Raw genomic sequence first — 13,666 nt, 5'->3', positions numbered from 1 at the left:
ACTCCGACTAAGATGCCTTGCCACTGCTTATCTCTGATTTCTGATTCCACATATGGCTAACTCCTTAGTCAAGGGTAGGGTGTCACATGGCCCATAGGGACATTGTCATTTTTCACTTAGTTAGCATGGACACTTTGCATTTTGCCTGCTGCTTTTGCGCATGTTACTACACATCGTTATTTTTGCAATATTTTAATGACTGCTTTCACATTGATGGAGTGGGATTACCAGCTTAGTTTACCATACTCACCTCGGCCTATAAATATTCACACATTGCACCGGTAATCCAGCTTAACTTCCTGCCTATCAGATTTTTTATTCACCTTTAGGACTTATACCTGTACACCATGACTTACCAATCCTTGTCACTTATGCTTTAAGTCCTAAAGTTAAGGATCAGGGAGTTAGAATAATAGGTAGCAATTTGACATTTACCTTCATAGTTAATATCCACAGACTCTAGAGAAATTTTAAACACTTTATCTATGCAATATTTTATGAGTCAGGGGACACAACAGTGAAATTAGGGATTTTGAAAGTAAGAAAACAACTATTAAAACATAAATCTTGCAGGATTTTAGGAATTTGCCTTTAAACATTGGTACCTGGGAAGGGTGAAAGAGGGAAACGGTACAAGGACATACCACACAGATTATATTTACCTAGAATGGTGCGAGGACCAACTCTGGCCACAGGCTGGGACAAGAGAAGAGCTCCTGACTACACAGGTGCCAACAGACAGGACAGGTTCGAGACGGGACAGGTAACCTCCGCTAAGTGCAACGCCAGTGTCACACCCCTCTCTACAGCTAGTTTGGAACCCCGACTGCATAGATCGATTCTTCTCCCACGATAAATTCCTGATTCTTCTGTCAGAGTGCTCGACTAGCACTCAGCTCTCGATTCTCCTTCAGAATAGGTTGGTTCAGTGACAGGTCTGTGACAAGTCGCACAATCTAACTGACTAAGCCTACCTTAGTTATACCATTTCAGAGTGTGTACCACCCCCTTAATGTTTCAAATTCTATGTGTTCCCTTCATATGATTGGTCAGAAAGATGAGGAGAGGTCATCACAACATACCAGTATGAGATCATTTCCATTAGGGACTACTCCCAGCAATGCTGGTCCGATGACTCTCTTTGGTCCACCCGCACCATTCATTGCCGCCATGTGCTTCTTCATGTCCGCCATGTCCTTCATCAGCATACGAAGCATCTGGTCGGTTCCAACCCTCTTTCCGACCTTCTTGCCCGGCATCGTCTAGGTCCGAAAGCTTCGACTCGCTGAAAGAAGAAACACAAAAATTAAATTCTTCAAAATTGGCTCTTGTTCCGTCAAGGGCTCACGTGCAACGAGGAGGTGCAGCTTCCAAGCACAGGAACAAGAGGATGCTTCCTTGGATTGCTGCTCCATTTATTCTTCTCCGGGAGGGCGTGGACCCTCCTCCGACCGCCTACAGGGCGTGGCCAACGGTGTAGGTGTCTAGGACAGCCTCCTCTTGGGCGGGAAAAGGCGCGCCCCGGCTACGCCGCTTCGGGCATACCAGCCGTGACACACCTCCCGCCCAAAATGGCTTCCCGGGGGGATCAAGGCACCCGACCATACGTTCGGGGGGACCGAGTGGTCGCCCCTTTCCATTATTGCCATAATTATTCTACCTACAATACTTTTTCCTACGTTAGAAAACCAACTACCTACAGAGGAGAGACCATCAGCTAGTCTCTTCCATGCACTTTCCAGTGGTTTCAATTCTTCTTCCACATGAGAAATATTTCTGACACACCTTCCAATATCAATACTTTTATCAGGTATGTAAGTGCAACAATGTTGTACCTTCAGCATTCTACATACTCCGCCCAATATATCAAGAGCAAGCCAATTTTGTAAAATCATTAATCTTATCGCAACTAATTCAGTAATGATCAGTAAGAATCCTACAGCAGTGTCAGTCGATAAGCGATCAACCACTGTACACAATTTACAAATTCTTTGTGTATTCTAAATTACTCTCACTGAAGGTATCAATGCACTAAATATATCACCTACGATTTCTGAAAAACTAGCTCTTTTATGTCATGTTAGTTCATTATTGATTTCATTGCTACCAGTGATTTTTTTCACATGATATACCTTTGGGAATACTATTCCGAAATAGCAACTCCGATACCAATAATAAGGCAGCTTAAAATAAGCTTTGTTCGCACAAATGAAATATACTCCAGGAAAAACTAGATCAGTTCCCCCTTTTAGTCCCCAACACCCAATTATCAGGAAATTGTGTTCACATTAACTAGAACCGATGAAAATATTATTATACGCTGTTTTTAACCTATGAAGACAGATTTTCCCTTTCTTTTCAAAGTCCAGTGACATAGCAGCATGCGTCTTGCCAGTTGAAATAAAATCTTCCCTTTCAGCCCATTTGGGTATCTGGGGTTTCGGTTAATTGCCCTTTCTATGGAAATCCTGTCTCCTTTTCTCTACTGTCGTCTTGTTCATGTAACTTGCATGTTAAATTATCTTTATGTGCTTCAGCTATATATCTATTGTTTTCATTGTTAAGAAAAAATTCAGCCATAAGTTTTACTGCTAAGGACAGGGTTCATGTTTCTGCGTATAGGAAGTTCAGGAAAAATCACATCTATATTAAAATAAAAATGCTGTAACTTTCCAGTTCTATAAAACAAACTAGCTAAAATACTACATGAAATACCATATGTCAGTGGTAAATGATGATATGTCACTCCTGCTTGCTACAGATGTCGATAATTTCATACAGATGTAGCAATCGCTAAATTCCATAGTTTCTACATAATGTATCAAAAATTTAGAAAATACATTTAAATTTGTCTCATTTTTTATTTTAAATTCTATCTCATCTGGTGCCTCGAATCTACTCTGTCTTGTTTAAGGTTATCTACATTTCCATTTGTACTAGTGTCATTCTGTTTATTAGCAGCCATCAAATAAGGTATTGCTACTGTCAGTCCTAGCCATGCTATGAGTACTATCAATATACTACATGTGCATATTCTACAGCCTGTCTTCAGACAATTTATTTTCGAGTTTCTAGTAACTCTATTATCAGCCATTATTGACTTAGGAGACTTAGCCCCTCTTTGTAGCTTTTACACAGAATATAACTTTGGACCTAATTTCAAGTTCGTCTCACTTCTTCGTCGATTGAGTCAGCAATCAGCTCCTCATCACTCTCATCACTGATTTCTAGATTCTCAAAGTCCTCAAGAATCACATAGGTCCATTTAGGACCTTTGAATTCAAGCATGGACTCCTTCTGGGTTTCTCTGTGGATGGTCCAGACTGGCTTGTTATTTACTTGATCTGGTTCTTCATTTATTGTCTTAAGGCGATATTTCAACCTTTTTACAAATCTATGCCAAGCATCACCTTTTCTTAGTCCCTTAGCTGGCACTGTGCTTTGGTTTTCTTCAAATGTTCTTTTGTTTTTGTTTAGTTGTGGCACACTTTGTTTATGTTCGTCTTCTGATTTCCTCTCTATCTGACCTTGTCCAGGGCTTATTACCTCCATCGTTTCTGCCTGGATGGGTTCTTCTATGCTAATCTGACCCTGTTGAGGAGCATGTTAGATTTAGCTTTCACTTTGGCTTTGTTCTCCCTCTTCTTCTGAACACGTTGTTCTATACCTCTCTGGTCCTGCCCAGGTCTTGTAATTTCTTGATTGTCCTCTGCCTATGCGTTTTCTCTAGTACCTATCTGTCCCTCCTCAGACTCAGGAGTGCTGTTACTGTTTTCTTCTGTTTGAGTACATTGTTCTTCCCTTATCTGGTCTAATTTATTAAAGTGTACTCTATTTTTTTTTAATTAGTATGGGATTTTTCTTGTGTTGTGTTTACACTTTATTATTGTTTGTGTGTGGCATACATTCTTTACACCCTAGCTACACCTGACTGCTTTTGTGTCAAGCTACCAGAAAATTAAGCACAAGTAACTTAGTGACTTTTTGTGGTTCACCCGGACAAGGATTGTGGCTGTTTCTAGAGTAGGGTTTAAACTCCTCAACAAGCAACCCAATTTCTCCCGAAATTGCATCTCTCATGAAATTATTTATTCCCGCAGAATATTTTACAGACATGAACAACAAAACGCAGAAACTAGTCATGAGCTATAACTATAGCAATTAAGTACCTTTTTCCTGCAATATCTGACATCCTCGATAAATGTATTTCTGGGCCAACTAGAAGCTCTGATTGCAATACTCTTCTGCACTGGCAGTCTTCGAATGGTGCACAGAAAGAATGGTGTTGGTCGGTACTCCCAACACATGTTGCTTAAGGCACCTTAAAATGTTGCACCACATGAACCAACTTGCATGAAATATTTTTGTCAGAGGAGGATTAGGAAACTGTCCAGGCTAGATTTCCCCTGCATGCTGCTCCTTTTGACCCATATTACCAAAGTAGTCTGGGACACTTTGATATTACAAAAGGGGCTGCAGACACTTATGCAGTCCCTTCTGTAATACAAATTGCACTGGCATGCAAGCTGTGCCAGCACTATCTCAAGAGGGTGTTTGCTCAGTTGCATAGGGGCGTGGCCCCATGCAAATGAGGGAATCTCTTTACCTCTGCACCCATGCTGTATTATGGATGCAGGCGCAGAGGCAAAGAAGCTGTTAGGAGGCACATTGATATGGCGCCACAAAATGGAGGGGCACTATCAGTGCCCCCCCTCATGGCAGTCCTCTGGAGGGAGTCAATGGGGGGGTCCTATCAAATCCCCAGGTTTCCTTTGCAGGTGGATGCAGTCACTAACTGCACTCGCCTTCAAGGGGATTTTTCTCACCTCGTTAAAGAGCTGGTGGGTGTGTGAAAAACAGAGTGGCTTTGACTGTATTTCACTTGAATGGGCTGCCCCCAGGGCAGCATGTGTTTAGCGGCTGACCTAAGGGCAGCGCATTCAACCGAATAGGGTGCACTTTCTCTGTTTGCTCATGGGGCATCTGTTTGAAGGTGCATCATGGTGCAAACAGTTAAAGTGTGCCCCATTAGTAATAGGTCACCTGATGCCCATCCCCAAGGGCATTGTCTGGTAGAAGCCATTGTTTGCTATGAGCCTAGGATGTGAGACATTGAGTCAGGATCCACAAAACGATGCGTTGGCATTTGTTATAGGGTGTTGAAATCTTTGTCCTAAAGTGTTTAGCAAAATAAAAAGCACGAAGAATGAAATGGCTCAAGGGGGCATCAAGTGACATCTGGGGAGAGAAAAAGGAAGGGAAAGACAGAGATAGAATATTGAGCATTTTCACAACTGGCTCAATTCATGTAATGAATTCCTGAAGTTTACCTTTGAATTCAGTAAAGAGAAACTCCCATTTTTGGACCTTCTAATCTACACCACTGAGGGGGTCTGAGCACAGACTCCTCTCATACTCTAGCTACCATCCCATATCTTTACGGGACAAGTTGCCCTTTTTTGCAATTCTTGAGGATTCAGCGCAACTGCACCGAAGTTGTGAAATACAAGAAGCGCGTATCAATATTGGCAGGACAACTCTTAGACTGACAATACCTTCATTCGCTCATTAATAAGTCTACGAAAAGTGGGAGAAACAATCATCGCCAAACTCTTCTTTGGATACATCCTGCCAAAGAAACCACAGAGAGGTTGATTTGTGTCAGCACTTTTAGCAGTAAGTCAAGCCTCCTACACAAATGCATCAATAAGAACTGGAGCTTTTTGAACAAAGGCCATATGCTAACCAAACCCATGTTTGCCTTCAAACGCAGCACCAACATCAGGGGCCAGTTAGTCCCCACAAGACCACGGATCAAACAGTCATCCCAACAGAATACACTTTGGTCTCTTCCATCGGTTAAAGGGCATTCCCTTGTGGGAACTGTAGTGTTTGCACACAGAGCTCACAAACTACCACCATAGATATAGTCACGGGTCGCCCCTGGGAGTTGAGGCAACACACCAACTGCAATTCAGAGGGCTTAATATATCTTATCACCTACCCTTGTGGACTTAGATATGTGGGAATGACCATGATAAAGGTCAAGGCACGTATACTTGAACACAAGAGTACAATGCGCTGCAAAAAACAGATCAATAAACTTACCAGACATTTCCTGGAAGCGAGACATGATGCCAATGAATTTTTGTGGGTTGTTTTAGACAAACCAAACGGTTGCAGAGACAGAATATCGAGTACAAAATATCGAGATGAATAAATATCAAGTTGCAAATATCGCAGGTCAGAAATATCGACAGCAAGAATATTGAGGTCAAGAATATCGAATTAAGGTAAGTAATATTGATTTAAAAAATATCGAAGTGTTTAATATCGTTTGAAAAAATATAGTTGTTAAAAATATCATTTTTATTATTGGTATGTATTTTAGTATATGTTTTATATGTATGTGATGAATGTTTGTGTATAAAAGAATTGTTTGTACTTTTAATATATATGTTACATTTTTAGTAGTTATACATTTTATTTTATTTTAATTTTGCTCTTTTAGTTCCGTAGCGGGTTGTGGGTTTATAGGGGAATAGGGTGGGAAGTAATTTAATTATATTACATTTATTGATTAATTTTCATTTATTCATATTTCTTTAATCAATATTTTATAGTGCTAAATGGTTAATGTATTATCATTATTATTATTATGTTTCTAATATAGCGCCTGAATCGACCCCCGAAGGGGTATCTCCGCGCTTGCCTTGGGAACCCGTCCTGGCTTTTCCCTGTGAGATAGCCCCTACAGGGCATCCCCAAGGTGAAAGCCAGGCATCCCACCGCAGGGGGGGCCGTTGTGGAGATTGAGCAAGCTTAATGCTCAGAGTTGCAGAGTGTGAACCCATGATTAGGTCAGGCACCAAAGCGAGAATTATCGAGTCCATGAACATTTGAGCTCAAGACCCTGCCGCGTCGGGAATTGAACCCTGGTCCCGGGTCTGACCTCTGCTTCAGGGTCTGCCTGCTCTAACCAGTGAGCTACACTTCTCCACATTATTTATTGGTTGTTAATTATTTTAATTCATTAATCGTTAATTCATTTTGGTAATTGTGTAATTAATTTTAGGTGTGTGTTGTGCTGTTTATAGTAGTAAAGAGTGGGAAGCAATTTATTTTTAATTGATTATTACTTGGCTGTAAATTAATGTTAGTTAATTAATTTTTTATTATTTTTGGCAATTGTGTAATACGTTTTAGGTGTGTGTTGTGGTGTTTATATGAGTAAAGGGTGGCAAGTAATTTATTTGTAATTTATGAATTAATAATTGGTTGTTAAATAATTTAAATTAATTTATCAGTAATTTTTATGGTAATTGTGTGTTTTGTGGTGTTTATAAGTGGTGGGAAGTAATTTGTGTTTCATTTACTAATATATAGTTGTTAATTAAAGCTTATTAATAGAAAATTAGGTAATTTTTAAAACAATCTTGTTTTATTTATTTTTAAAAGCGGTAAAGGGTGGGTTTAAAATATATTTTAATTATTTAGTTATTGTTAGTAGTAATTGTTTTTAATTCAAAAAACGTTTTCATTGTGTTTTAATATTTCATAGTTTAATATAGATTTGTGTTAGAGAAATTATAGTGTTAAAGTGTGTGTGGTAAATTAATGTGTATAGTTTTTTCTATCGCTAATACTTTTAGAATTGATTATTAATTATGTTAAATATGTAAATAAATTTAAATAAAAAATGTGAAGTATTTTGTTATTGGTGTGATGTTATAGGTTAGGAGATAAAAGAAAGACATTTATTTTGTAAATCATTGTTTTGTTTGTAAATATTTTCTAGTTTAAAAGAAATATTTATTTGTAAATGTATTTAATATTTTATTATATATAGCATTTGTAAGTTTTTTGTTAAATGTAATTAATATTATAATATGTGTTTGTATATGTTTTATACATTTTATTGCATATTTTAAATATTGTTTATTAATTTTCATTATTGTTTTTAGTTTTTAATATATAAAAAATGTTTTTCAAGGGTTTAAGTGTGAATAGTAAAAAAGAAATTCTACTGTATCCAACACATTCCCTACTACAGCATTCACTGGAGTAGGAATAGTAATTTGTACCCCTCTGCTATCCAGCGCTACCCTAGTGTTGCACTCACTGGAGTTGGAATAGTAGTTTTTACCCCTCCAGAATTCAGCATTTTCCCTATTGTTGCACTCATTGGAGTTGGAATAGTAATTTTTACATCTCCGCTATTCAACACTTTCCCTACTGTTGCAGTCTCTGGAGTGCGAATAGTAATTTTTGCCCCTCCACTATCTAACACTTTCCCTACAGTTGCACTCACTGGAGTTGGAAAAGTAATTTTTACCCCTTCGCTATCCAGGAAATTCCCTACTGTTTCACTCACTGGAGTGGAAATAATAATATTTACCTCTCCGCTATCCAACACTTATCCTACTGTTCCACTAAGTGGAGTGGGAATAGTCATTTTTACCCCTCTGCTATCCAAAACTTTCCCTACTGTTGATCTTACTGGAGTGGGAATAGTACATTTTACCCCTCCGCTATCCAACAATTTCCCTACTGTTGCACTCACTGGAGTGGAAATACTTCCGATATCCAAAACTTTCCCTACTGTTGAACTTACTGCAGTGGGAATAGTATCTTTTACTTCTCCGCTATCCAACACTTATGCTACTGTTGCATTCACTGGAGTGGGAATAGTATTTTTGACCTCTCCACTATCCAACATTTTCCTTACTGTTGCATCATCTTTAGTGGGAATAGTAATGTTTTCCCTTCTGCTATCCAACACTTTCCCTACTGTTGCTCTCACTGGAGTGGGAATAGTAATTTGCAGCCTCCACTATCCAACACGTTTCCTACTATTGCACTCTTTGGAGTGGGAATAGAATTTTTTACATCTCCACTATCCAACACTTATCCTACTGTTGTAGTCACTGAGTGGGAATAGTAATTTTTAGCACCTGTGCTATCCAACACTTTCCCTACTGTTGCACTCACTGGAATGGGAATAGTCATTTTTTCCCCTACACTATCCAATACTTTCCCTACTGTTGCTTCACTTGAGTGGGAATATTAACTTTTTACCTCTCCACTATTTAACACTTTCCCTACCATTGCATTCACTGGAGTTGGAATAGTAAATTTAATTATTTTGCTATCCAACACTTATCCTACTGTTGCATTGATTGTATCGGGCAATTTAAGTGTGAATATTTTTTCATAGTTTAATGTTTTAATTTAGTGTAGAATTGCTTTTATATTTTAAATTATGTATGTATTTATATTTCATTTTTATATAATTTTAAAGTTTTAAAATAAATTAGAGATAATAGTTTATTAACTATTTTAAAGTTAATGTATATTTTTATTGAAATAAGTTTATTTGTAATATTTTGTAAAAATGTACATTACATGTAATTCATTTTGTTAAAATGAATATTAATATTTAATATACATTATAATATACATTATTTTATTTTATATATATTTTAAAATCAATATTTTGTCCATCTATAATTTTAACACAGATATTTTTGAATCAATATTTCTGTTCTTACCTGTGTAGGTATAAGAGTCGATATTTTTGTTATCTATATCTTTTTTTCGATATTTTCTACATCAATGTTTTTTACACCGATATTATAACACTCAACCAAGCCTAACATTGGAAATCCGCCCACCATCCTTCCCTGTAGTCCCCCCCGCCATATTAGAATGGTGGGGGGGACCACGCTGGAGTAAAACACAGCCCGCCACTTTTCCGCCCCGGTCGCCTTGCGGCCGGGGCGGAAAACGAGTAACATGCAGGCGGTGTCTGTCAGACACCGCCCGCATTATTACAATGGGCATTTTACAATGCCTTTCCGTGGTGGCATTGCCGCCACGGAAAGGCATGCGGTGTTCACTCTGGGGGCCCCCTGTGGACCCCCAGAGTGAAGGCCAAAGGTGGGTGGCACACGGGGGGGTACTTGTGGTACCCCCCTGCATTTACGTAATCAAAGCTGTAGGCACGGCGCGGTGCCTGCCGCTTTGATTATGTAAATGCTGCACAGCATTTTTAGTATTGTGGCGGGCGGAGCACAGAGCTCCGCCCGCCACAATACTAAAAATACAGGATGTGCCCGCCACAGTGGCGAGCACATCCTAATGCTGCGTGCGGGACCCCTGCCCTTAGGGCGGGTGGTCCCGATTTCCGATAGGATGGCGGGCGGGCAAAGCCCGCCCGCCATCATAATGGGGCCCTTAGTCTTTGCACATTATCCCTTGATCATTATTTTAATTAAGCAAGTAGTATTGAGCCCAGACTTTTTATCTCAGGGGGTCCCTCTCCATAGTCCTTTTTATATAGTGCTGAGAGGTTTCATCAGCATTTTTGACCCCACTATCATGGCTGCCAAACTCCCATTACTTCCAACAAGAAGCACGCAGAGCCATTCATTTGTTTCTATGCTTCCTCCACGAGTTCCGTTTATTTTTCAAGAAAAACGAGCCAGTCGAGCCTAAGTTCAGTAAGACGCTATATACAGTGCGTTCCTATTTGATCTCTGTCCTTTCACCTTTGTTTCCTTAGTACATTGGGGTTTTGCAAATGAAGGGCTACCCAGGATGTGTTTCTCCCCCCCCATTTTACAGCAGCTTTCAGCCTCCTGAGATAGTCTCCATCCCATTATTATCATGGAGACCTGCCCTATGCGAAGGAGGTGGTACAGTCCCTCTACAGCTTTCTATTCATTACTATGAGTGTTCAGTCATTACTGAGAGTGATCGCCATAACCCAGACACCTTACTCTTGTCTGGGAAAAATTCCACGAGGCGACATGTTCATTGTCAGAGTGTACCTTCCAGGATTTTATGTGTGTAATCTACACAGAATTTTTGAATCAGTGTCCACTACCATTCAGGATTGCCATAGAATGAGGCCCTCACATTCCATTCTTTCATTAGTTCCATTTTATATTTAGACATCAATACACTGTCCCATGGGGCTTTTGTAAGCCTATTTTCACACTATTACCCTTTGCTTTACCATTTCCCTGGTTACATGGGGTGGATTTGGTTTACAAATAGAGTACAAAATAGTCACCTGTTTCCCACACTGAGCATGCAAAGTCAACTGTATTTTTATGTATATGTATGACTACACTACAGTCAACCCCTTCTTTGCCCCATCTTCCTAATAAAGGGTTTGAAAGCCACCTCAAGTGCGTGCCCTGAGGATGAGTTGCCATTAGCTTTCCCAACAACATGGGTAAGCACTAAGAAATCAGTATTTTAAAGTATTTGCATAGCCACAATTGAAACTAAAATATGTATGGAAACTTCTTTGTTCTAAACACTTGTCTCTTTACAGGGATGACGTCGACCAGCAGATCCATATGAATTAGTTCATTAAGCTGCTAGCTGACTGTATCCTTTTATTCCACCTAACAAATTGGGTGTCGTGGCAATATTCACCACTTCACATACTTTCACTCTTCACCTGGTCCTGATTAAAGCCACGTCACCTCTGCAGAGGGCATTCAGGCTGTAAAATGTCAACCATTTGATGACTTAGAGACCATGACAGGTTGAATCTTCCTGCTTTGGCCACATCTTTTTAATCCTGACCTTTGGATGGCCCATTAAAATGTATCGCTAGCATACCAACCAGTCAGTTTTTAAGTATTATTAGTATGTTTAATACTTATTTCTATTTTTTTAATTTTAAATACATTTAAATTAAATATTTTTTGGTTTGACACCCATTGCCTGGGACCGGATGCTAGGGAAACAGGGGTTTCGGGTGAGGTAGTGTATTCATGCTCAAGTATTAATTTTAATACTTCAGTATTGATTTGTACTGTTAATGGGTTTTTAAGGTATTTTGTACTGTATTACAATTTTTAATATAACTATTATTTTTTAAAAAGTGTTGTCACTTTTCCCCTGGGTTTGGATGCTTGGGTACCAGGGTTTATGGGTGAAGGAGTGCATTAATACCCAGGTATTTATTATAATACTTGTGTATTCATATTTAAATAAATTGCCTAATTTTAAATTTAAATAATGTAAAAATAATGTAAAAATATCCATTTAATTTAAAAAAATTACTTTTTTAGAATTAGATTTCACAACCAACCCTTGGGACGGGCTGCTTGTGAAACAGGGATTTTGGGTGGGGTAGTGCATTAATACCCAGGTATTATAATAAATACCTGAGCATTAATGTATACTTTTATAATTTTATAAATTGTTTATTTTTATCATAATTGATTAACATGTAAAAATATTAAAAGGGTTTAACATTCATCCCTGGGACGGGATGCAACGGAATCAGGTGTTATGGGGGGGCGGAGTATATTAATATGCATGTATTCTTTTAAATGCTTGGGTATTATTTTATAATGCATTTTTAAATAAAAATGTAAAGAATTAAAATCATTAAAATATTTAATACAATAATAAATAAAAGGTAAACCTGTTTAAGTCAGAGTATATGTAGTTAATTATTTAGGAATAAAAAAATATAAAATATAGATATAAAATAAGACAACACAAAAGCATTTTTTAAAAGTTTATTTAATTAAAGTAAAAGTCAATTTAAATGTAAAAAAATATTAAAAAATAAATAAAAATTTCTAATAATTTTCACAAATCAACACTGCAACTGTACTGTACTCTAACATATTTTTTGTAGGTTTTCCCTCATTTTCCCATTGAAAACAATGGGAGAAACTGTCCTTTTTTTCATTTTTACTAACACAGATAACGTTGCCGGTTGTACGTAACTTTCTACTGTTGGTGGAACGTCGCGGTCAATATCGGATGCAAGGAAGAGCTGTGCTCAGATAAGGCAATTACATTTTATTTTTTTAATAGTACACTTATTGAAAAGTGAGAGGAAGGAGGTAGTTAGAAATAGGATAGTATTATTTTGTATATTTTGACTGCATTAACCCACATTTTCACTCCTTCGTGGGTAGAAGTTGTAGGCCCACTGTGGGTTGATTGCTTTCTTGATACTTTTGGAATTATTGTTTAAAAGAAGGCTTTCATTTTTAAAGCAAAAGCGTTGTTTTTTTAAAAAAAAGTATCACGTAATCAAATTTTTTTTAGTAGATGGAAAGTCCAAGAACACAGATGGTATGGATGGCAGAATCAATTGTTTGGACTTTTTAGAAGTATTGCTGATTGGATTTTTAACAAAAAGTCGATTACTGTGGTTAGAGGATTACTGCGTTTTTTGCCCAAAGACTTAGGGGTCCATTATGATTGCGGGCGGATCGCCACCGCACGTATGGCAGTGGCGCACCGCCCGCAAAAAATCTCCACCCACTCTGAATTCTCAGAGTGGGTGGAGATTTGGCAGGGGGAGCCAGGTGGACGAAAAGAGCTTCCACCGTTTTACAGCCTGGTCGAGGAGTCGACAGGGCAGAAAACCTGCTGACATGGTGGCGGTGTCTAGGAGACACCGCCATCCATATTAGCATTATGGCGGGGACATGCCTTTCGGAAAGGCAGGCGATTTTCACCATTGGGGGCCTGTAGCGGGCCCCCAGGGATTCAAGGGGGTGGTGGATGCACGGGGGTACCGCACTTCCATGCACAACATGGCAGGTACCGCGCAGTGCCTGCCACGCTGTGCATGAAACTGCACAACATGCTTTCTTGCCATTGTTGCGGGCTGTGCTGA

This window comes from Lissotriton vulgaris, chromosome 1_1, assembly GCF_964263255.1.
Source record: "Lissotriton vulgaris chromosome 1_1, aLisVul1.2, whole genome shotgun sequence".
Lineage (NCBI taxonomy): Eukaryota > Metazoa > Chordata > Amphibia > Caudata > Salamandridae > Lissotriton > Lissotriton vulgaris.
This window is presented reverse-complemented; position numbering follows the sequence as displayed.